Source organism: Crinia signifera, unplaced genomic scaffold (assembly GCF_055691185.1).
Source record: "Crinia signifera unplaced genomic scaffold, ASM5569118v1 HAP2_SCAFFOLD_99, whole genome shotgun sequence".
Lineage (NCBI taxonomy): Eukaryota > Metazoa > Chordata > Amphibia > Anura > Myobatrachidae > Crinia > Crinia signifera.
Window position 1 is genome coordinate 259,570 of NW_028142853.1, and position 18,513 is coordinate 278,082.

The 18,513-nt window shown below is 39.6% G+C and overlaps 36 non-coding genes and 4 pseudogenes across 36 annotated transcripts; all 40 read left to right on the forward strand.

Moving 5' to 3' along the window:
- The first annotated feature begins 31 nt into the window (after positions 1-31).
- On the forward strand, positions 32-150 carry LOC146056880 (5S ribosomal RNA). Its single transcript, XR_014469474.1, has one exon. It is a non-coding gene; the product is annotated as a 5S ribosomal RNA (ribosomal RNA).
- Positions 151-495: 345 nt separating this feature from the next.
- On the forward strand, positions 496-614 carry LOC146056881 (5S ribosomal RNA). The gene has a single exon (XR_014469475.1). It is a non-coding gene; the product is annotated as a 5S ribosomal RNA (ribosomal RNA).
- Positions 615-959: 345 nt separating this feature from the next.
- LOC146056970 (5S ribosomal RNA) lies at positions 960-1,078 on the forward strand. The gene has a single exon (XR_014469556.1). It is a non-coding gene; the product is annotated as a 5S ribosomal RNA (ribosomal RNA).
- A 344-nt stretch (positions 1,079-1,422) lies between these two features.
- Positions 1,423-1,541, forward strand: LOC146057016 (5S ribosomal RNA). The gene has a single exon (XR_014469597.1). It is a non-coding gene; the product is annotated as a 5S ribosomal RNA (ribosomal RNA).
- Positions 1,542-1,886: 345 nt separating this feature from the next.
- Positions 1,887-2,005, forward strand: LOC146056907 (5S ribosomal RNA). The gene has a single exon (XR_014469498.1). It is a non-coding gene; the product is annotated as a 5S ribosomal RNA (ribosomal RNA).
- A 345-nt stretch (positions 2,006-2,350) lies between these two features.
- LOC146057088 (5S ribosomal RNA) lies at positions 2,351-2,469 on the forward strand. Its single transcript, XR_014469663.1, has one exon. It is a non-coding gene; the product is annotated as a 5S ribosomal RNA (ribosomal RNA).
- Positions 2,470-2,815: 346 nt separating this feature from the next.
- Positions 2,816-2,934, forward strand: LOC146056984 (5S ribosomal RNA). The gene has a single exon (XR_014469568.1). It is a non-coding gene; the product is annotated as a 5S ribosomal RNA (ribosomal RNA).
- A 345-nt stretch (positions 2,935-3,279) lies between these two features.
- On the forward strand, positions 3,280-3,388 carry LOC146057170 (5S ribosomal RNA; annotated as a pseudogene).
- Positions 3,389-3,733: 345 nt separating this feature from the next.
- LOC146057071 (5S ribosomal RNA) lies at positions 3,734-3,852 on the forward strand. Its single transcript, XR_014469647.1, has one exon. It is a non-coding gene; the product is annotated as a 5S ribosomal RNA (ribosomal RNA).
- A 345-nt stretch (positions 3,853-4,197) lies between these two features.
- LOC146057035 (5S ribosomal RNA) lies at positions 4,198-4,316 on the forward strand. The gene has a single exon (XR_014469615.1). It is a non-coding gene; the product is annotated as a 5S ribosomal RNA (ribosomal RNA).
- A 345-nt stretch (positions 4,317-4,661) lies between these two features.
- Positions 4,662-4,780, forward strand: LOC146056908 (5S ribosomal RNA). Its single transcript, XR_014469499.1, has one exon. It is a non-coding gene; the product is annotated as a 5S ribosomal RNA (ribosomal RNA).
- Positions 4,781-5,125: 345 nt separating this feature from the next.
- Positions 5,126-5,244, forward strand: LOC146057089 (5S ribosomal RNA). The gene has a single exon (XR_014469664.1). It is a non-coding gene; the product is annotated as a 5S ribosomal RNA (ribosomal RNA).
- Positions 5,245-5,590: 346 nt separating this feature from the next.
- On the forward strand, positions 5,591-5,709 carry LOC146056986 (5S ribosomal RNA). Its single transcript, XR_014469570.1, has one exon. It is a non-coding gene; the product is annotated as a 5S ribosomal RNA (ribosomal RNA).
- Positions 5,710-6,054: 345 nt separating this feature from the next.
- On the forward strand, positions 6,055-6,163 carry LOC146057172 (5S ribosomal RNA; annotated as a pseudogene).
- A 345-nt stretch (positions 6,164-6,508) lies between these two features.
- On the forward strand, positions 6,509-6,627 carry LOC146057003 (5S ribosomal RNA). Its single transcript, XR_014469586.1, has one exon. It is a non-coding gene; the product is annotated as a 5S ribosomal RNA (ribosomal RNA).
- A 345-nt stretch (positions 6,628-6,972) lies between these two features.
- LOC146056882 (5S ribosomal RNA) lies at positions 6,973-7,091 on the forward strand. Its single transcript, XR_014469476.1, has one exon. It is a non-coding gene; the product is annotated as a 5S ribosomal RNA (ribosomal RNA).
- A 345-nt stretch (positions 7,092-7,436) lies between these two features.
- LOC146056884 (5S ribosomal RNA) lies at positions 7,437-7,555 on the forward strand. The gene has a single exon (XR_014469477.1). It is a non-coding gene; the product is annotated as a 5S ribosomal RNA (ribosomal RNA).
- A 345-nt stretch (positions 7,556-7,900) lies between these two features.
- Positions 7,901-8,019, forward strand: LOC146056885 (5S ribosomal RNA). The gene has a single exon (XR_014469478.1). It is a non-coding gene; the product is annotated as a 5S ribosomal RNA (ribosomal RNA).
- Positions 8,020-8,364: 345 nt separating this feature from the next.
- Positions 8,365-8,483, forward strand: LOC146057095 (5S ribosomal RNA). The gene has a single exon (XR_014469669.1). It is a non-coding gene; the product is annotated as a 5S ribosomal RNA (ribosomal RNA).
- A 345-nt stretch (positions 8,484-8,828) lies between these two features.
- On the forward strand, positions 8,829-8,947 carry LOC146056886 (5S ribosomal RNA). The gene has a single exon (XR_014469479.1). It is a non-coding gene; the product is annotated as a 5S ribosomal RNA (ribosomal RNA).
- Positions 8,948-9,292: 345 nt separating this feature from the next.
- LOC146056923 (5S ribosomal RNA) lies at positions 9,293-9,411 on the forward strand. The gene has a single exon (XR_014469513.1). It is a non-coding gene; the product is annotated as a 5S ribosomal RNA (ribosomal RNA).
- Positions 9,412-9,756: 345 nt separating this feature from the next.
- Positions 9,757-9,875, forward strand: LOC146056977 (5S ribosomal RNA). Its single transcript, XR_014469562.1, has one exon. It is a non-coding gene; the product is annotated as a 5S ribosomal RNA (ribosomal RNA).
- A 345-nt stretch (positions 9,876-10,220) lies between these two features.
- On the forward strand, positions 10,221-10,339 carry LOC146057017 (5S ribosomal RNA). The gene has a single exon (XR_014469598.1). It is a non-coding gene; the product is annotated as a 5S ribosomal RNA (ribosomal RNA).
- Positions 10,340-10,684: 345 nt separating this feature from the next.
- LOC146056887 (5S ribosomal RNA) lies at positions 10,685-10,803 on the forward strand. The gene has a single exon (XR_014469480.1). It is a non-coding gene; the product is annotated as a 5S ribosomal RNA (ribosomal RNA).
- Positions 10,804-11,148: 345 nt separating this feature from the next.
- LOC146057018 (5S ribosomal RNA) lies at positions 11,149-11,267 on the forward strand. The gene has a single exon (XR_014469599.1). It is a non-coding gene; the product is annotated as a 5S ribosomal RNA (ribosomal RNA).
- Positions 11,268-11,613: 346 nt separating this feature from the next.
- Positions 11,614-11,732, forward strand: LOC146056952 (5S ribosomal RNA). The gene has a single exon (XR_014469539.1). It is a non-coding gene; the product is annotated as a 5S ribosomal RNA (ribosomal RNA).
- Positions 11,733-12,077: 345 nt separating this feature from the next.
- LOC146057173 (5S ribosomal RNA) lies at positions 12,078-12,186 on the forward strand (annotated as a pseudogene).
- A 345-nt stretch (positions 12,187-12,531) lies between these two features.
- LOC146057096 (5S ribosomal RNA) lies at positions 12,532-12,650 on the forward strand. The gene has a single exon (XR_014469670.1). It is a non-coding gene; the product is annotated as a 5S ribosomal RNA (ribosomal RNA).
- Positions 12,651-12,995: 345 nt separating this feature from the next.
- On the forward strand, positions 12,996-13,114 carry LOC146057084 (5S ribosomal RNA). Its single transcript, XR_014469659.1, has one exon. It is a non-coding gene; the product is annotated as a 5S ribosomal RNA (ribosomal RNA).
- A 345-nt stretch (positions 13,115-13,459) lies between these two features.
- On the forward strand, positions 13,460-13,578 carry LOC146057019 (5S ribosomal RNA). Its single transcript, XR_014469600.1, has one exon. It is a non-coding gene; the product is annotated as a 5S ribosomal RNA (ribosomal RNA).
- Positions 13,579-13,924: 346 nt separating this feature from the next.
- On the forward strand, positions 13,925-14,043 carry LOC146056888 (5S ribosomal RNA). The gene has a single exon (XR_014469481.1). It is a non-coding gene; the product is annotated as a 5S ribosomal RNA (ribosomal RNA).
- A 345-nt stretch (positions 14,044-14,388) lies between these two features.
- Positions 14,389-14,507, forward strand: LOC146057020 (5S ribosomal RNA). Its single transcript, XR_014469601.1, has one exon. It is a non-coding gene; the product is annotated as a 5S ribosomal RNA (ribosomal RNA).
- A 346-nt stretch (positions 14,508-14,853) lies between these two features.
- LOC146057077 (5S ribosomal RNA) lies at positions 14,854-14,972 on the forward strand. The gene has a single exon (XR_014469653.1). It is a non-coding gene; the product is annotated as a 5S ribosomal RNA (ribosomal RNA).
- Positions 14,973-15,317: 345 nt separating this feature from the next.
- Positions 15,318-15,426, forward strand: LOC146057174 (5S ribosomal RNA; annotated as a pseudogene).
- A 345-nt stretch (positions 15,427-15,771) lies between these two features.
- Positions 15,772-15,890, forward strand: LOC146057097 (5S ribosomal RNA). The gene has a single exon (XR_014469671.1). It is a non-coding gene; the product is annotated as a 5S ribosomal RNA (ribosomal RNA).
- Positions 15,891-16,235: 345 nt separating this feature from the next.
- On the forward strand, positions 16,236-16,354 carry LOC146057086 (5S ribosomal RNA). The gene has a single exon (XR_014469661.1). It is a non-coding gene; the product is annotated as a 5S ribosomal RNA (ribosomal RNA).
- Positions 16,355-16,699: 345 nt separating this feature from the next.
- On the forward strand, positions 16,700-16,818 carry LOC146056953 (5S ribosomal RNA). The gene has a single exon (XR_014469540.1). It is a non-coding gene; the product is annotated as a 5S ribosomal RNA (ribosomal RNA).
- Positions 16,819-17,164: 346 nt separating this feature from the next.
- On the forward strand, positions 17,165-17,283 carry LOC146057099 (5S ribosomal RNA). Its single transcript, XR_014469673.1, has one exon. It is a non-coding gene; the product is annotated as a 5S ribosomal RNA (ribosomal RNA).
- Positions 17,284-17,628: 345 nt separating this feature from the next.
- On the forward strand, positions 17,629-17,747 carry LOC146056909 (5S ribosomal RNA). Its single transcript, XR_014469500.1, has one exon. It is a non-coding gene; the product is annotated as a 5S ribosomal RNA (ribosomal RNA).
- Positions 17,748-18,092: 345 nt separating this feature from the next.
- Positions 18,093-18,211, forward strand: LOC146056954 (5S ribosomal RNA). Its single transcript, XR_014469541.1, has one exon. It is a non-coding gene; the product is annotated as a 5S ribosomal RNA (ribosomal RNA).
- The last annotated feature ends 302 nt before the right edge of the window (positions 18,212-18,513 follow it).

The window sequence follows — 18,513 nt, forward strand, 5'->3', positions numbered from 1 at the left end:
GTAGAAGAGGGCAAAAAAGTGCATGTATCTCACCTACAGCCATACCACATTGGATAGGCCCAATCTCGTCTGATCTTGGAAGCTAAGCAGTGTTGGGCCTGGTTAGTACTTGGGTGGGAGACCACATGGGAACACCAGGTGCTGTAGGTTTTTTCACATTACAGGCAAATTGTTTTTATTCTCTAGCTATTTAAATTGGAAACTTTTTCTTTTTATTGCCAGTACAGACATTTGGAAGAGGTCAAACAGACACAATAGCCATCACCTAAAGACTTACCACACTGTTTAGGCCCAATTCCAACTGCTTTTGGCAGCTAAACAGTGTTGGGCCTCTTTAGTAGTTTAATTTAAGACTCCCTGCTAATATCATGTCCTGTAGGTCTTTTTACATTACCAACACATGATTTTTTTCAGTAAGCCAATACAGTTAGGAAACTTTTGTATTAGCTTACCTGGTGATAGAAGTAGAAGAGGGCAAAAAAGTGCCTTTTACTCACCTACAGCCATACCACATTGGATAGGCCCAATCTCGTCTGATCTTGGAAGCTAAGCAGTGTTGGGCCTGGTTAGTACTTGGGTGGGAGACCACATGGGAACACCAGGTGCTGTAGGTTTTTTCACATTACTGGCAAATTGTTTTTATTCTCTAGCTATTTAAATAGGAAACTTTATCTTTTTATTGCCAGCACAGACATTTGGAAGAGGTCAAACAGACACAATAGCCATCACCTAAAGACTTACCAAACTGTTTAGGCCCAATTCCAACTGCTTTTGGCAGCTAAACAGTGTTGAGCCTCTTTAGTAGTTTAATTTAAGACCCCCTGCTAATATCATGTCCTGTAGGTCTTTTTACATTACCAACACATGATTTTTTTCAGTAAGCCAATACAGTTAGGAAACTTTTTTATTAGCTTACCTGGTGATAGAAGTAGAAGAGGGCAAAAAAGTGCATGTATCTCAACTACAGCCATACCACATTGGATAGGCCCAATCTCGTCTGATCTTGGAAGCTAAGCAGTGTTGGGCCTGGTTAGTACTTGGGTGGGAGACCACATGGGAACACCAGGTGCTGTAGGTTTTTTCACATTACTGGCAAATTGTTTTTTTCTCTAGCTATTTAAATTGGAAACTTTTTCTTTTTATTGCCAGCACAGACATTTGGAAGAGGTCAAACAGACACAATAGCCATCACCTAAAGACTTACCACACTGTTTAGGCCCAATTCCAACTGCTTTTGGCAGCTAAACAGTGTTGGGCCTCTTTAGTAGTTTAATTTAAGACTCCCTGCTAATATCATGTCCTGTAGGTCTTTTTACATTACCAACACATGATTTTTTTCAGTAAGCCAATACAGTTAGGAAACTTTTTTATTAGCTTACCTGGTGATAGAAGTAGAAGAGGGCAAAAAAGTGCCTGTATCTCACCTACAGCCATACCACATTGGATAGGCCCAATCTTGTCTGATCTTGGAAGCTAAGCAGTGTTGGGCCTGGTTAGTACTTGGGTGGGAGACCACATGGGAACACCAGGTGCTGTAGGTTTTTTCACATTACAGGCAAATTGTTTTTATTCTCTAGCTATTTAAATTGGAAACTTTTTATTTTTATTGCCAGTACAGACATTTGGAAGAGGTCAAACAGACACAATAGCCATCTCCTAAAGACTTACCACACTGTTTAGGCCCAATTCCAACTACTTTTGGCAGCTAAACAGTGTTGAGCCTCTTTAGTAGTTTAATTTAAGACCCCCTGCTAATATCATGTCCTGTAGGTCTTTTTACATTACCAACACATGATTTTTTTCAGTAAGCCAATACAGTTAGGAAACTTTTTTATTAGCTTACCTGGTGATAAAAGTAGAAGAGGGCAAAAAAGTGAATTTAACTCACCTACAGCCATACCACATTGGATAGGCCCAATCTCGTCTGATCTTGGAAGCTAAGCAGTGTTGGGCCTGATTAGTACTTGGGTGGGAGACCACATGGGAACACCAGGTGCTGTAGGTTTTTTCACATCACTGGCAAATTGTTTTTATTCTCTAGCTATTTAGATTGGAAACTTTTTCATTTTATTGCCAGCACAGACATTTGGAAGAGGTCAAACAGACACAATAGCCATCAGCTAAAGACTTACCACACTGTTTAGGCTCAATTCCAACTGCTTTTGGCAGCTAAACAGTGTTGAGCCTGTTTAGTAGTTTAATTTAAGACCCCCTGCTAATATCATGTCCTGTAGGTCTTTTTACATTACCAACACATGATTTTTTTCAGTAAGCCAATACAGTTAGGAAACTTTTTTATTAGCTTACCTGGTGATAGAAGTAGAAGAGGGCAAAAAAGTGCCTGTATCTCACCTACAGCCATACCACATTGGATAGGCCCAATCTTGTCTGATCTTGGAAGCTAATCAGTGTTGGGCCTGGTTAGTACTTGGGTGGGAGACCACATGGGAACACCAGGTGCTGTAGGTTTTTTCACATTACAGGCAAATTGTTTTTATTCTCTAGCTATTTAAATTGGAAACTTTTTCTTTTTATTGCCAGTACAGACATTTGGAAGAGGTCAAACAGACACAATAGCCATCACCTAAAGAATTACCACACTGTTTAGGCCCAATTCCAACTGCTTTTGGCAGCTAAACAGTGTTGAGCCTCTTTAGTAGTTTAATTTAAGACCCCCTGCTAATATCATGTCCTGTAGGTCTTTTTACATTACCAACACATGATTTTTTTTAAGTAAGCCAATACAGTTAGGAAACTTTTTTATTAGCTTACCTGGTGATAGAAGTAGAAGAGGGCAAAAAAGTGCTTGTATCTCACCTACAGCCATACCACATTGGATAGGCCCAACCACGTCTGATCTTGGAAGTTAAGCAGTGTTGGGCCTGGTTAGTACTTGGGTGGGAGACCACATGGGAAAACCAGGTGCTGTAGGTTTTTTCACATTACTGGCAAATTGTTTTTATTCTCTAGCTATTTAGATTGGAAACTTTTTCTTTTTATTGCCAGCACAGACATTTGGAAGAGTTCAAACAGACACAATAGCCATCACCTAAAGACTTACCACACTGTTTAGGCCCAATTCCAACTGCTTTTGGCAGCTAAACAGTGTTGAGCCTCTTTAGTAGTTTAATTTAAGACCCCCTGCTAATATCATGTCCTGTAGGTCTTTTTACATTACCAACACATGATTTTTTTCAGTAAGCCAATACAGTTAGGAAACTTTTGTATTAGCTTACCTGGTGATAGAAGTAGAAGAGGGCAAAAAAGTACCTGTATCTCACCTACAGCCATACCACATTGGATAGGCCTGATCTTGGAAGCAAAGCAGTGTTGGGCCTGGATAGTACTTGGGTGGGAGACCACATGGGAACACCAGGTGCTGTAGGTTTTTTCACATTACTGGCAAATTGTTTTTATTCTCTAGATATTTAAATTGGAAACTTTTTCTTTTTATTGCCAGCACTGACATTTGGAAGAGGTAAAACAGACACAATATCCATCACCTAAAGACTTACCACACTGTTTAGGCCCAATTCCAACTGCTTTTGGCAGGTAAACAGTGTTGAGGCTATTTAGTAGTTTAATTTAAGACCCCCTGCTAATATCATGTCCTGTAGGTCGTTTTACATTACCAACACATGATTTTTTTCAGTAAGCCAATACAGTTAGGAAACTTTTTTATTAGCTTACCTGGTGATAGAAGTAGAAGAGGGCAAAAAAGTGCATGTATCTCACCTACAGCCATACCACATTGGATAGGCTCAATCTCGTCTGATCTTGGAAGCTAAGCAGTGTTGGGCCTGGTTAGTACTTGGGTGGGAGACCACATGGAAACACCAGGTGCTGTAGGTTTTTTCACGTTACAGGCAAATTGTTTTTATTCTCTAGCTATTTAAATTGGAAACTTTTTCTTTTTATTGCCAGTACAGACATTTGGAAGAGGTCAAACAGACACAATAGCCATCACCTAAAGACTTACCACACTGTTTAGGCCCAATTCCAACTGCTTTTGGCAGCTAAACAGTGTTGATCCTCTTTAGTAGTTTAATTTAAGACCCCCTGCTAATATCATGTCCTGTAGGTCGTTTTACATTACCAACACATGATTTTTTTCAGTAAGCCAATACAGTTAGGAAACTTTTTTATTAGCTTACCTGGTGATAGAAGTAGAAGAGGGCAAAAAAGTGCATGTATCTCACCTACAGCCATACCACATTGGATAGGCCCAATCTCGTCTGATCTTTGAAGCTAAGCAGTGTTGGGCCTGGTTAGTACTTGGGTGGGAGACCACATGGGAACACCAGGTGCTGTAGGTTTTTTCACATTACAGGCAAATTGTTTTTATTCTCTAGCTATTTAAATTGGAAACTTTTTATTTTTATTGCCAGTACAGACATTTGGAAGAGGTCAAACAGACACAATAGCCATCTCCTAAAGACTTACCACACTGTTTAGGCCCAATTCCAACTACTTTTGGCAGCTAAACAGTGTTGAGCCTCTTTAGTAGTTTAATTTAAGACCCCCTGCTAATATCATGTCCTGTAGGTCTTTTTACATTACCAACACATGATTTTTTTCAGTAAGCCAATACAGTTAGGAAACTTTTTTATTAGCTTACCTGGTGATAAAAGTAGAAGAGGGCAAAAAAGTGAATTTAACTCACCTACAGCCATACCACATTGGATAGGCCCAATCTCGTCTGATCTTGGAAGCTAAGCAGTGTTGGGCCTGATTAGTACTTGGGTGGGAGACCACATGGGAACACCAGGTGCTGTAGGTTTTTTCACATCACTGGCAAATTGTTTTTATTCTCTAGCTATTTATATTGGAAACTTTTTCATTTTATTGCCAGCACAGACATTTGGAAGAGGTCAAACAGACACAATAGCCATCAGCTAAAGACTTACCACACTGTTTAGGCTCAATTCCAACTGCTTTTGGCAGCTAAACAGTGTTGAGCCTGTTTAGTAGTTTAATTTAAGACCCCCTGCTAATATCATGTCCTGTAGGTCTTTTTACATTACCAACACATGATTTTTTTCAGTAAGCCAATACAGTTAGGAAACTTTTTTATTAGCTTACCTGGTGATAGAAGTAGAAGAGGGCAAAAAAGTGCCTGTATCTCACCTACAGCCATACCACATTGGATAGGCCCAATCTTGTCTGATCTTGGAAGCTAATCAGTGTTGGGCCTGGTTAGTACTTGGGTGGGAGACCACATGGGAACACCAGGTGCTGTAGGTTTTTTCACATTACAGGCAAATTGTTTTTATTCTCTAGCTATTTAAATTGGAAACTTTTTCTTTTTATTGCCAGTACAGACATTTGGAAGAGGTCAAACAGACACAATAGCCATCACCTAAAGAATTACCACACTGTTTAGGCCCAATTCCAACTGCTTTTGGCAGCTAAACAGTGTTGAGCCTCTTTAGTAGTTTAATTTAAGACCCCCTGCTAATATCATGTCCTGTAGGTCTTTTTACATTACCAACACATGATTTTTTTTAAGTAAGCCAATACAGTTAGGAAACTTTTTTATTAGCTTACCTGGTGATAGAAGTAGAAGAGGGCAAAAAAGTGCTTGTATCTCACCTACAGCCATACCACATTGGATAGGCCCAACCACGTCTGATCTTGGAAGTTAAGCAGTGTTGGGCCTGGTTAGTACTTGGGTGGGAGACCACATGGGAACACCAGGTGCTGTAGGTTTTTTCACATTACTGGCAAATTGTTTTTATTCTCTAGCTATTTAGATTGGAAACTTTTTCTTTTTATTGCCAGCACAGACATTTGGAAGAGTTCAAACAGACACAATAGCCATCACCTAAAGACTTACCACACTGTTTAGGCCCAATTCCAACTGCTTTTGGCAGCTAAACAGTGTTGAGCCTCTTTAGTAGTTTAATTTAAGACCCCCTGCTAATATCATGTCCTGTAGGTCTTTTTACATTACCAACACATGATTTTTTTCAGTAAGCCAATACAGTTAGGAAACTTTTGTATTAGCTTACCTGGTGATAGAAGTAGAAGAGGGCAAAAAAGTACCTGTATCTCACCTACAGCCATACCACATTGGATAGGCCTGATCTTGGAAGCAAAGCAGTGTTGGGCCTGGATAGTACTTGGGTGGGAGACCACATGGGAACACCAGGTGCTGTAGGTTTTTTCACATTACTGGCAAATTGTTTTTATTCTCTAGATATTTAAATTGGAAACTTTTTCTTTTTATTGCCAGCACTGACATTTGGAAGAGGTAAAACAGACACAATATCCATCACCTAAAGACTTACCACACTGTTTAGGCCCAATTCCAACTGCTTTTGGCAGGTAAACAGTGTTGAGGCTATTTAGTAGTTTAATTTAAGACCCCCTGCTAATATCATGTCCTGTAGGTCGTTTTACATTACCAACACATGATTTTTTTCAGTAAGCCAATACAGTTAGGAAACTTTTTTATTAGCTTACCTGGTGATAGAAGTAGAAGAGGGCAAAAAAGTGCATGTATCTCACCTACAGCCATACCACATTGGATAGGCCCAATCTCGTCTGATCTTGGAAGCTAAGCAGTGTTGGGCCTGGTTAGTACTTGGGTGGGAGACCACATGGAAACACCAGGTGCTGTAGGTTTTTTCACGTTACAGGCAAATTGTTTTTATTCTCTAGCTATTTAAATTGGAAACTTTTTCTTTTTATTGCCAGTACAGACATTTGGAAGAGGTCAAACAGACACAATAGCCATCACCTAAAGACTTACCACACTGTTTAGGCCCAATTCCAACTGCTTTTGGCAGCTAAACAGTGTTGATCCTCTTTAGTAGTTTAATTTAAGACCCCCTGCTAATATCATGTCCTGTAGGTCGTTTTACATTACCAACACATGATTTTTTTCAGTAAGCCAATACAGTTAGGAAACTTTTTTATTAGCTTACCTGGTGATAGAAGTAGAAGAGGGCAAAAAAGTGCATGTATCTCACCTACAGCCATACCACATTGGATAGGCCCAATCTCGTCTGATCTTGGAAGCTAAGCAGTGTTGGGCCTGGTTAGTACTTGGGTGGGAGACCACATGGGAACACCAGGTGCTGTAGGTTTTTTCACATTACAGGCAAATTGTTTTTATTCTCTAGCTATTTAAATTGGAAACTTTTTCTTTTTATTGCCAGTACAGACATTTGGAAGAGGTCAAACAGACACAATAGCCATCACCTAAAGACTTACCACACTGTTTAGGCCCAATTCCAACTGCTTTTGGCAGCTAAACAGTGTTGAGCCTCTTTAGTAGTTTAATTTAAGACCCCCTGCTAATATCATGTCCTGTAGGTCGTTTTACATTACCAACACATGATTTTTTTCAGTAAGCCAATACAGTTAGGAAACTTTTTTATTAGCTTACCTGGTGATAGAAGTAGAAGAGGGCAAAAAAGTGCATGTATCTCACCTACAGCCATACCACATTGGATAGGCCCAATCTCGTCTGATCTTGGAAGCTAAGCAGTGTTGGGCCTGGTTAGTACTTGGGTGGGAGACCACATGGGAACACCAGGTGCTGTAGGTTTTTTCACATTACAGGCAAATTGTTTTTATTCTCTAGCTATTTAAATTGGAAACTTTTTCTTTTTATTGCCAGTACAGACATTTGGAAGAGGTCAAACAGACACAATAGCCATCACCTAAAGACTTACCACACTGTTTAGGCCCAATTCCAACTGCTTTTGGCAGCTAAACAGTGTTGATCCTCTTTAGTAGTTTAATTTAAGACCCCCTGCTAATATCATGTCCTGTAGGTCGTTTTACATTACCAACACATGATTTTTTTCAGTAAGCCAATACAGTTAGGAAACTTTTTTATTAGCTTACCTGGTGATAGAAGTAGAAGAGGGCAAAAAAGTGCATGTATCTCACCTACAGCCATACCACATTGGATAGGCCCAATCTCGTCTGATCTTGGAAGCTAAGCAGTGTTGGGCCTGGTTAGTACTTGGGTGGGAGACCACATGGGAACACCAGGTGCTGTAGGTTTTTTCACATTACAGGCAAATTGTTTTTATTCTCTAGCTATTTAAATTGGAAACTTTTTCTTTTTATTGCCAGTACAGACATTTGGAAGAGGTCAAACAGACACAATAGCCATCACCTAAAGACTTACCACACTGTTTAGGCCCAATTCCAACTGCTTTTGGCAGGTAAACAGTGTTGAGGCTATTTAGTAGTTTAATTTAAGACCCCCTGATAATATCATGTCCTGTAGGTCTTTTTACATTACCAACACATGATTTTTTTCAGTAAGCCAATACAGTTAGGAAACTTTTTTATTAGCTTACCTGGTGATAGAAGTAGAAGAGGGCAAAAAAGTGCCTGTATTTCACCTACAGCCATACCACATTGGATAGGCCCAATCTTGTCTGTTCTTGGAAGCTAAGCAGTGTTGGGCCTGGTTAGTACTTGGGTGGGAGACCACATGGGAACACCAGGTGCTGTAGGTTTTTTCACATTACAGGCAAATTGTTTTTATTCTCTAGCTATTTAAATTGGAAACTTTTTCTTTTTATTGCCAGTACAGACATTTGGAAGAGGTCAAACAGACACAATAGCCATCACCTAAAGACTTACCACACTGTTTAGGCCCAATTCCAACTGCTTTTGGCAGCTAAACAGTGTTGATCCTCTTTAGTAGTTTAATTTAAGACCCCCTGCTAATATCATGTCCTGTAGGTCGTTTTACATTACCAACACATGATTTTTTTCAGTAAGCCAATACAGTTAGGAAACTTTTTTATTAGCTTACCTGGTGATAGAAGTAGAAGAGGGCAAAAAAGTGCATGTATCTCACCTACAGCCATACCACATTGGATAGGCCCAATCTCGTCTGATCTTGGAAGCTAAGCAGTGTTGGGCCTGGTTAGTACTTGGGTGGGAGACCACATGGGAACACCAGGTGCTGTAGGTTTTTTCACATCACAGGCAAATTGTTTTTATTCTCTAGCTATTTAAATTGGAAACTTTTTCTTTTTATTGCCAGTACAGACATTTGGAAGAGGTCAAACAGACACAATAGCCATCACCTAAAGACTTACCACACTGTTTAGGCCCAATTCCAACTGCTTTTGGCAGCTAAACAGTGTTGGGCCTCTTTAGTAGTTTAATTTAAGACTCCCTGCTAATATCATGTCCTGTAGGTCTTTTTACATTACCAACACATGATTTTTTTCAGTAAGCCAATACAGTTAGGAAACTTTTGTATTCGCTTACCTGGTGATAGAAGTAGAAGAGGGCAAAAAAGTGCCTTTAACTCACCTACAGCAATACCACATTGGATAGGCCCAATCTCGTCTGATCTTGGAAGCTAAGCAGTGTTGGGCCTGGTTAGTACTTGGGTGGGAGACCACATGGGAACACCAGGTGCTGTAGGTTTTTTCACATTACTGGCAAATTGTTTTTATTCTCTAGCTATTTAAATAGGAAACTTTATCTTTTTATTGCCAGCACAGACATTTGGAAGAGGTCAAACAGACACAATAGCCATCACCTAAAGACTTACCAAACTGTTTAGGCCCAATTCCAACTGCTTTTGGCAGCTAAACAGTGTTGAGCCTCTTTAGTAGTTTAATTTAAGACCCCCTGCTAATATCATGTCCTGTAGGTCTTTTTACATTACCAACACATGATTTTTTTCAGTAAGCCAATACAGTTAGGAAACTTTTTTATTAGCTTACCTGGTGATAGAAGTAGAAGAGGGCAAAAAAGTGCCTGTATCTCAACTACAGCCATACCACATTGGATAGGCCCAATCTCGTCTGATCTTGGAAGCTAAGCAGTGTAGGGCCTGGTTAGTACTTGGGTGGGAGACCACATGGGAACACCAGGTGCTGTAGGTTTTTTCACATTACTGGCAAATTGTTTTTATTCTCTAGCTATTTAAATTGGAAACTTTTTCTTTTTATTTCCAGCACAGACATTTGGAAGAGGTCAAACAGACACAATAGCCATCACCTAAAGACTTACCACACTGTTTAGGCCCAATTCCAACTGCTTTTGGCAGCTAAACAGTGTTGGGCCTCTTTAGTAGTTTAATTTAGGACTCCCTGCTAATATCATGTCCTGTAGGTCTTTTTACATTACCAACACATGATTTTTTTCAGTAAGCCAATACAGTTAGGAAACTTTTTTATTAGCTTACCTGGTGATAGAAGTAGAAGAGGGCAAAAAAGTGCCTGTATCTCACCTACAGCCATACCACATTGGATAGGCCCAATCTTGTCTGATCTTGGAAGCTAAGCAGTGTTGGGCCTGGTTAGTACTTGGGTGGGAGACCACATGGGAACACCAGGTGCTGTAGGTTTTTTCACATTACAGGCAAATTGTTTTTATTCTCTAGCTATTTAAATTGGAAACTTTTTCTTTTTATTGCCAGTACAGACATTTGGAAGAGGTCAAACAGACACAATAGCCATCTCCTAAAGACTTACCACACTGTTTAGGCCCAATTCCAACTACTTTTGGCAGCTAAACAGTGTTGAGCCTCTTTAGTAGTTTAATTTAAGACCCCCTGCTAATATCATGTCCTGTAGGTCTTTTTACATTACCAACACATGATTTTTTTCAGTAAGCCAATACAGTTAGGAAACTTTTTTATTAGCTTACCTGGTGATAAAAGTAGAAGAGGGCAAAAAAGTGAATTTAACTCACCTACAGCCATACCACATTGGATAGGCCCAATCTCGTCTGATCTTGGAAGCTAAGCAGTGTTGGGCCTGGTTAGTACTTGGGTGGGAGACCACATGGGAACACCAGGTGCTGTAGGTTTTTTCACATCACTGGCAAATTGTTTTTATTCTCTAGCTATTTATATTGGAAACTTTTTCATTTTATTGCCAGCACAGACATTTGGAAGAGGTCAAACAGACACAATAGCCATCAGCTAAAGACTTACCACACTGTTTAGGCTCAATTCCAACTGCTTTTGGCAGCTAAACAGTGTTGAGCCTGTTTAGTAGTTTAATTTAAGACCCCCTGCTAATATCATGTCCTGTAGGTCTTTTTACATTACCAACACATGATTTTTTTCAGTAAGCCAATACAGTTAGGAAACTTTTTTATTAGCTTACCTGGTGATAGAAGTAGAAGAGGGCAAAAAAGTGCCTGTATCTCACCTACAGCCATACCACATTGGATAGGCCCAATCTTGTCTGATCTTGGAAGCTAAGCAGTGTTGGGCCTGGTTAGTACTTGGGTGGGAGACCACATGGGAACACCAGGTGCTGTAGGTTTTTTCACATTACAGGCAAATTGTTTTTATTCTCTAGCTATTTAAATTGGAAACTTTTTCTTTTTATTGCCAGTACAGACATTTGGAAGAGGTCAAACAGACACAATAGCCATCACCTAAAGAATTACCACACTGTTTAGGCCCAATTCCAACTGCTTTTGGCAGCTAAACAGTGTTGAGCCTCTTTAGTAGTTTAATTTAAGACCCCCTGCTAATATCATGTCCTGTAGGTCTTTTTACATTACCAACACATGATTTTTTTTAAGTAAGCCAATACAGTTAGGAAACTTTTTTATTAGCTTACCTGGTGATAGAAGTAGAAGAGGGCAAAAAAGTGCTTGTATCTCACCTACAGCCATACCACATTGGATAGGCCCAACCTCGTCTGATCTTGGAAGTTAAGCAGTGTTGGGCCTGGTTAGTACTTGGGTGGGAGACCACATGGGAACACCAGGTGCTGTAGGTTTTTTCACATTACTGGCAAATTGTTTTTATTCTCTAGCTATTTAGATTGGAAACTTTTTCTTTTTATTGCCAGCACAGACATTTGGAAGAGTTCAAACAGACACAATAGCCATCACCTAAAGACTTACCACACTGTTTAGGCCCAATTCCAACTGCTTTTGGCAGCTAAACAGTGTTGATCCTCTTTAGTAGTTTAATTTAAGACCCCCTGCTAATATCATGTCCTGTAGGTCTTTTTACATTACCAACACATGATTTTTTTCAGTAAGCCAATACAGTTAGGAAACTTTTGTATTAGCTTACCTGGTGATAGAAGTAGAAGAGGGCAAAAAAGTACCTGTATCTCACCTACAGCCATACCACATTGGATAGGCCTGATCTTGGAAGCAAAGCAGTGTTGGGCCTGGATAGTACTTGGGTGGGAGACCACATGGGAACACCAGGTGCTGTAGGTTTTTTCACATTACAGGCAAATTGTTTTTATTCTCTAGATATTTAAATTGGAAACTTTTTCTTTTTATTGCCAGCACTGACATTTGGAAGAGTTAAAACAGACACAATATCCATCACCTAAAGACTTACCACACTGTTTAGGCCCAATTCCAACTGCTTTTGGCAGGTAAACAGTGTTGAGGCTATTTAGTAGTTTAATTTAAGACCCCCTGATAATATCATGTCCTGTAGGTCTTTTTACATTACCAACACATGATTTTTTTCAGTAAGCCAATACAGTTAGGAAACTTTTTTATTAGCTTACCTGGTGATAGAAGTAGAAGAGGGCAAAAAAGTGCCTGTATTTCACCTACAGCCATACCACATTGGATAGGCCCAATCTTGTCTGTTCTTGGAAGCTAAGCAGTGTTGGGCCTGGTTAGTACTTGGGTGGGAGACCACATGGGAACACCAGGTGCTGTAGGTTTTTTCACATTACAGGCAAATTGTTTTTATTCTCTAGCTATTTAAATTGGAAACTTTTTCTTTTTATTGCCAGTACAGACATTTGGAAGAGGTCAAACAGACACAATAGCCATCACCTAAAGACTTACCACACTGTTTAGGCCCAATTCCAACTGCTTTTGGCAGCTAAACAGTGTTGAGCCTCTTTAGTAGTTTAATTTAAGACCCCCTGCTAATATCATGTCCTGTAGGTCTTTTTACATTACCAACACATGATTTTTTTCAGTAAGCCAATACAGTTAGGAAACTTTTTTATTAGCTTACCTGGTGATAGAAGTAGAAGAGGGCTAAAAAGTGCCTGTATTTCACCTACAGCCATACCACATTGGATAGGCCCAATCTCGTCTGTTCTTGGAAGCTAAGCAGTGTTGGGTCTGGTTAGTACTTGGGTGGGAGACCACATGGGAACACCAGGTGCTGTAGGTTTTTTCACATTACAGGCAAATTGTTTTTATTCTCTAGCTAATTATATTGGAAACTTTTTCATTTTATTGCCAGCACAGACATTTGGAAGAGGTCAAACAGACACAATAGCCATCAGCTAAAGACTTACCACACTGTTTAGGCTCAATTCCAACTGCTTTTGGCAGCTAAACAGTGTTGAGCCTGTTTAGTAGTTTAATTTAAGACCCCCTGCTAATATCATGTCCTGTAGGTCTTTTTACATTACCAACACATGATTTTTTTCAGTAAGCCAATACAGTTAGGAAACTTTTTTATTAGCTTACCTGGTGATAGAAGTAGAAGAGGGCAAAAAAGTGCCTGTATCTCACCTACAGCCATACCACATTGGATAGGCCCAATCTTGTCTGATCTTGGAAGCTAAGCAGTGTTGGGCCTGGTTAGTACTTGGGTGGGAGACCACATGGGAACACCAGGTGCTGTAGGTTTTTTCACATTACAGGCAAATTGTTTTTATTCTCTAGCTATTTAAATTGGAAACTTTTTCTTTTTATTGCCAGTACAGACATTTGGAAGAGGTCAAACAGACACAATAGCCATCACCTAAAGAATTACCACACTGTTTAGGCCCAATTCCAACTGCTTTTGGCAGCTAAACAGTGTTGAGCCTCTTTAGTAGTTTAATTTAAGACCCCCTGCTAATATCATGTCCTGTAGGTCTTTTTACATTACCAACACATGATTTTTTTTAAGTAAGCCAATACAGTTAGGAAACTTTTTTATTAGCTTACCTGGTGATAGAAGTAGAAGAGGGCAAAAAAGTGAATTTAACTCACCTACAGCCATACCACATTGGATAGGCCCAATCTCGTCTGATCTTGGAAGCTAAGCAGTGTTGGGCCTGGTTAGTACTTGGGTGGGAGACCACATGGGAACACCAGGTGCTGTAGGTTTTTTCACATCACTGGCAAATTGTTTTTATTCTCTAGCTATTTATATTGGAAACTTTTTCATTTTATTGCCAGCACAGACATTTGGAAGAGGTCAAACAGACACAATAGCCATCAGCTAAAGACTTACCACACTGTTTAGGCTCAATTCCAACTGCTTTTGGCAGCTAAACAGTGTTGAGCCTGTTTAGTAGTTTAATTTAAGACCCCCTGCTAATATCATGTCCTGTAGGTCTTTTTACATTACCAACACATGATTTTTTTCAGTAAGCCAATACAGTTAGGAAACTTTTTTATTAGCTTACCTGGTGATAGAAGTAGAAGAGGGCAAAAAAGTGCCTGTATCTCACCTACAGCCATACCACATTGGATAGGCCCAATCTTGTCTGATCTTGGAAGCTAAGCAGTGTTGGGCCTGGTTAGTACTTGGGTGGGAGACCACATGGGAACACCAGGTGCTGTAGGTTTTTTCACATTACAGGCAAATTGTTTTTATTCTCTAGCTATTTAAATTGGAAACTTTTTCTTTTTATTGCCAGTACAGACATTTGGAAGAGGTCAAACAGACACAATAGCCATCACCTAAAGAATTACCACACTGTTTAGGCCCAATTCCAACTGCTTTTGGCAGCTAAACAGTGTTGAGCCTCTTTAGTAGTTTAATTTAAGACCCCCTGCTAATATCATGTCCTGTAGGTCTTTTTACATTACCAACACATGATTTTTTTTAAGTAAGCCAATACAGTTAGGAAACTTTTTTATTAGCTTACCTGGTGATAGAAGTAGAAGAGGGCAAAAAAGTGCTTGTATCTCACCTACAGCCATACCACATTGGATAGGCCCAACCTTGTCTGATCTTGGAAGTTAAGCAGTGTTGGGCCTGGTTAGTACTTGGGTGGGAGACCACATGGGAACACCAGGTGCTGTAGGTTTTTTCACATTACTGGCAAATTGTTTTTATTCTCTAGCTATTTAGATTGGAAACTTTTTCTTTTTATTGCCAGCACAGACATTTGGAAGAGTTCAAACAGACACAATAGCCATCACCTAAAGACTTACCACACTGTTTAGGCCCAATTCCAACTGCTTTTGGCAGCTAAACAGTGTTGATCCTCTTTAGTAGTTTAATTTAAGACCCCCTGCTAATATCATGTCCTGTAGGTCTTTTTACATTACCAACACATGATTTTTTTCAGTAAGCCAATACAGTTAGGAAACTTTTGTATTAGCTTACCTGGTGATAGAAGTAGAAGAGGGCAAAAAAGTACCTGTATCTCACCTACAGCCATACCACATTGGATAGGCCTGATCTTGGAAGCAAAGCAGTGTTGGGCCTGGATAGTACTTGGGTGGGAGACCACATGGGAACACCAGGTGCTGTAGGTTTTTTCACATTACAGGCAAATTGTTTTTATTCTCTAGATATTTAAATTGGAAACTTTTTCTTTTTATTGCCAGCACTGACATTTGGAAGAGGTAAAACAGACACAATATCCATCACCTAAAGACTTACCACACTGTTTAGGCCCAATTCCAACTGCTTTTGGCAGGTAAACAGTGTTGAGGCTATTTAGTAGTTTAATTTAAGACCCCCTGATAATATCATGTCCTGTAGGTCTTTTTACATTACCAACACATGATTTTTTTCAGTAAGCCAATACAGTTAGGAAACTTTTTTATTAGCTTACCTGGTGATAGAAGTAGAAGAGGGCAAAAAAGTGCCTGTATTTCACCTACAGCCATACCACATTGGATAGGCCCAATCTTGTCTGTTCTTGGAAGCTAAGCAGTGTTGGGCCTGGTTAGTACTTGGGTGGGAGACCACATGGGAACACCAGGTGCTGTAGGTTTTTTCACATTACAGGCAAATTGTTTTTATTCTCTAGCTATTTAAATTGGAAACTTTTTCTTTTTATTGCCAGTACAGACATTTGGAAGAGGTCAAACAGACACAATAGCCATCACCTAAAGACTTACCACACTGTTTAGGCCCAATTCCAACTGCTTTTGGCAGCTAAACAGTGTTGAGCCTCTTTAGTAGTTTAATTTAAGACCCCCTGCTAATATCATGTCCTGTAGGTCTTTTTACATTACCAACACATGATTTTTTTCAGTAAGCCAATACAGTTAGGAAACTTTTTTATTAGCTTACCTGGTGATAGAAGTAGAAGAGGGCTAAAAAGTGCCTGTATTTCACCTACAGCCATACCACATTGGATAGGCCCAATCTCGTCTGTTCTTGGAAGCTAAGCAGTGTTGGGTCTGGTTAGTACTTGGGTGGGAGACCACATGGGAACACCAGGTGCTGTAGGTTTTTTCACATTACAGGCAAATTGTTTTTATTCTCTAGCTATTTAAATTGGAAACTTTTTCTTTTTATTGCCAGTACAGGCATTTGGAAGAGGTCAAACAGACACAATAGCCATCACCTAAAGACTTACCACACTGTTTAGGCCCAATTCCATCTGCTTTTGGCAGCTAAACAGTGTTGATCCTCTTTAGTAGTTTAATTTAAGACCCCCTGCTAATATCATGTCCTGTAGGTCGTTTTACATTACCAACACATGATTTTTTTCAGTAAGCCAATACAGTTAGGAAACTTTTTTATTAGCTTACCTGGTGATAGAAGTAGAAGAGGGCAAAAAAGTGCTTGTATCTCACCTACAGCCATACCACATTGGATAGGCCCAACCTCGTCTGATCTTGGAAGTTAAGCAGTGTTGGGCCTGGTTAGTACTTGGGTGGGAGACCACATGGGAACACCAGGTGCTGTAGGTTTTTTCACATTACTGGCAAATTGTTTTTATTCTCTAGCTATTTAGATTGGAAACTTTTTTCTTTTTATTGCCAGCACAGACATTTGGAAGAGTTCAAACAGACACAATAGCCATCACCTAAAGACTTACCACACTGTTTAGGCCCAATTCCAACTGCTTTTGGCAGCTAAACAGTGTTGAGCCTCTTTAGTAGTTTAATTTAAGACCCCCTGCTAATATCATGTCCTGTAGGTCTTTTTACATTACCAACACATGATTTTTTTCAGTAAGCCAATACAGTTAGGAAACTTTTTTATTAGCTTACCTGGTGATAGAAGTAGAAGAGGGCTAAAAAGTGCCGGTATTTCACCTACAGCCATACCACATTGGATAGGCCCAATCTTGTCTGTTCTTGGAAGCTAAGCAGTGTTGGGCCTGGTTAGTACTTGGGTGGGAGACCACATGGGAACACCAGGTGCTGTAGGTTTTTTCACATTACAGGCAAATTGTTTTTATTCTCTAGCTATTTAAATTGGAAACTTTTTCTTTTTATTGCCAGTACAGACATTTGGAAGAGGTCAAACAGACACAATAGCCATCACCTAAAGACTTACCACACTGTTTAGGCCCAATTCCAACTGCTTTTGGCAGCTAAACAGTGTTGATCCTCTTTAGTAGTTTAATTTAAGACCCCCTGCTAATATCATGTCCTGTAGGTCGTTTTACATTACCAACACATGATTTTTTTCAGTAAGCCAATACAGTTAGGAAACTTTTTTATTAGCTTACCTGGTGATAGAAGTAGAAGAGGGCAAAAAAGAGCATGTATCTCACCTACAGCCATACCACATTGGATAGGCCCAATCTCGTCTGATCTTGGAAGCTAAGCAGTGTTGGGCCTGGTTAGTACTTGGCTGGGAGACCACATGGGAACACCAGGTGCTGTAGGTTTTTTCACATTACAGGCAAATTGTTTTTATTCTCTAGCTATTTAAATTGGAAACTTTTTCTTTTTATTGCCAGTACAGACATTTGGAAGAGGTCAAACAGACACAATAGCCATCACCTAAAGACTTACCACACTGTTTAGGCCCAATTCCATCTGCTTTTGGCAGCTAAACAGTGTTGATCCTCTTTAGTAGTTTAATTTAAGACCCCCTGCTAATATCATGTCCTGTAGGTCGTTTTACATTACCAACACATGATTTTTTTCAGTAAGCCAATACAGTTAGGAAACTTTTTTATTAGCTTACCTGGTGATAGAAGTAGAAGAGGGCAAAAAAGTGCTTGTATCTCACCTACAGCCATACCACATTGGATAGGCCCAACCTCGTCTGATCTTGGAAGTTAAGCAGTGTTGGGCCTGGTTAGTACTTGGGTGGGAGACCACATGGGAACACCAGGTGCTGTAGGTTTTTTCACATTACTGGCAAATTGTTTTTATTCTCTAGCTATTTAGATTGGAAACTTTTTTCTTTTTATTGCCAGCACAGACATTTGGAAGAGTTCAAACAGACACAATAGCCATCACCTAAAGACTTACCACACTGTTTAGGCCCAATTCCAACTGCTTTTGGCAGCTAAACAGTGTTGAGCCTCTTTAGTAGTTTAATTTAAGACCCCCTGCTAATATCATGTCCTGTAGGTCTTTTTACATTACCAACACATGATTTTTTTCAGTAAGCCAATACAGTTAGGAAACTTTTTTATTAGCTTA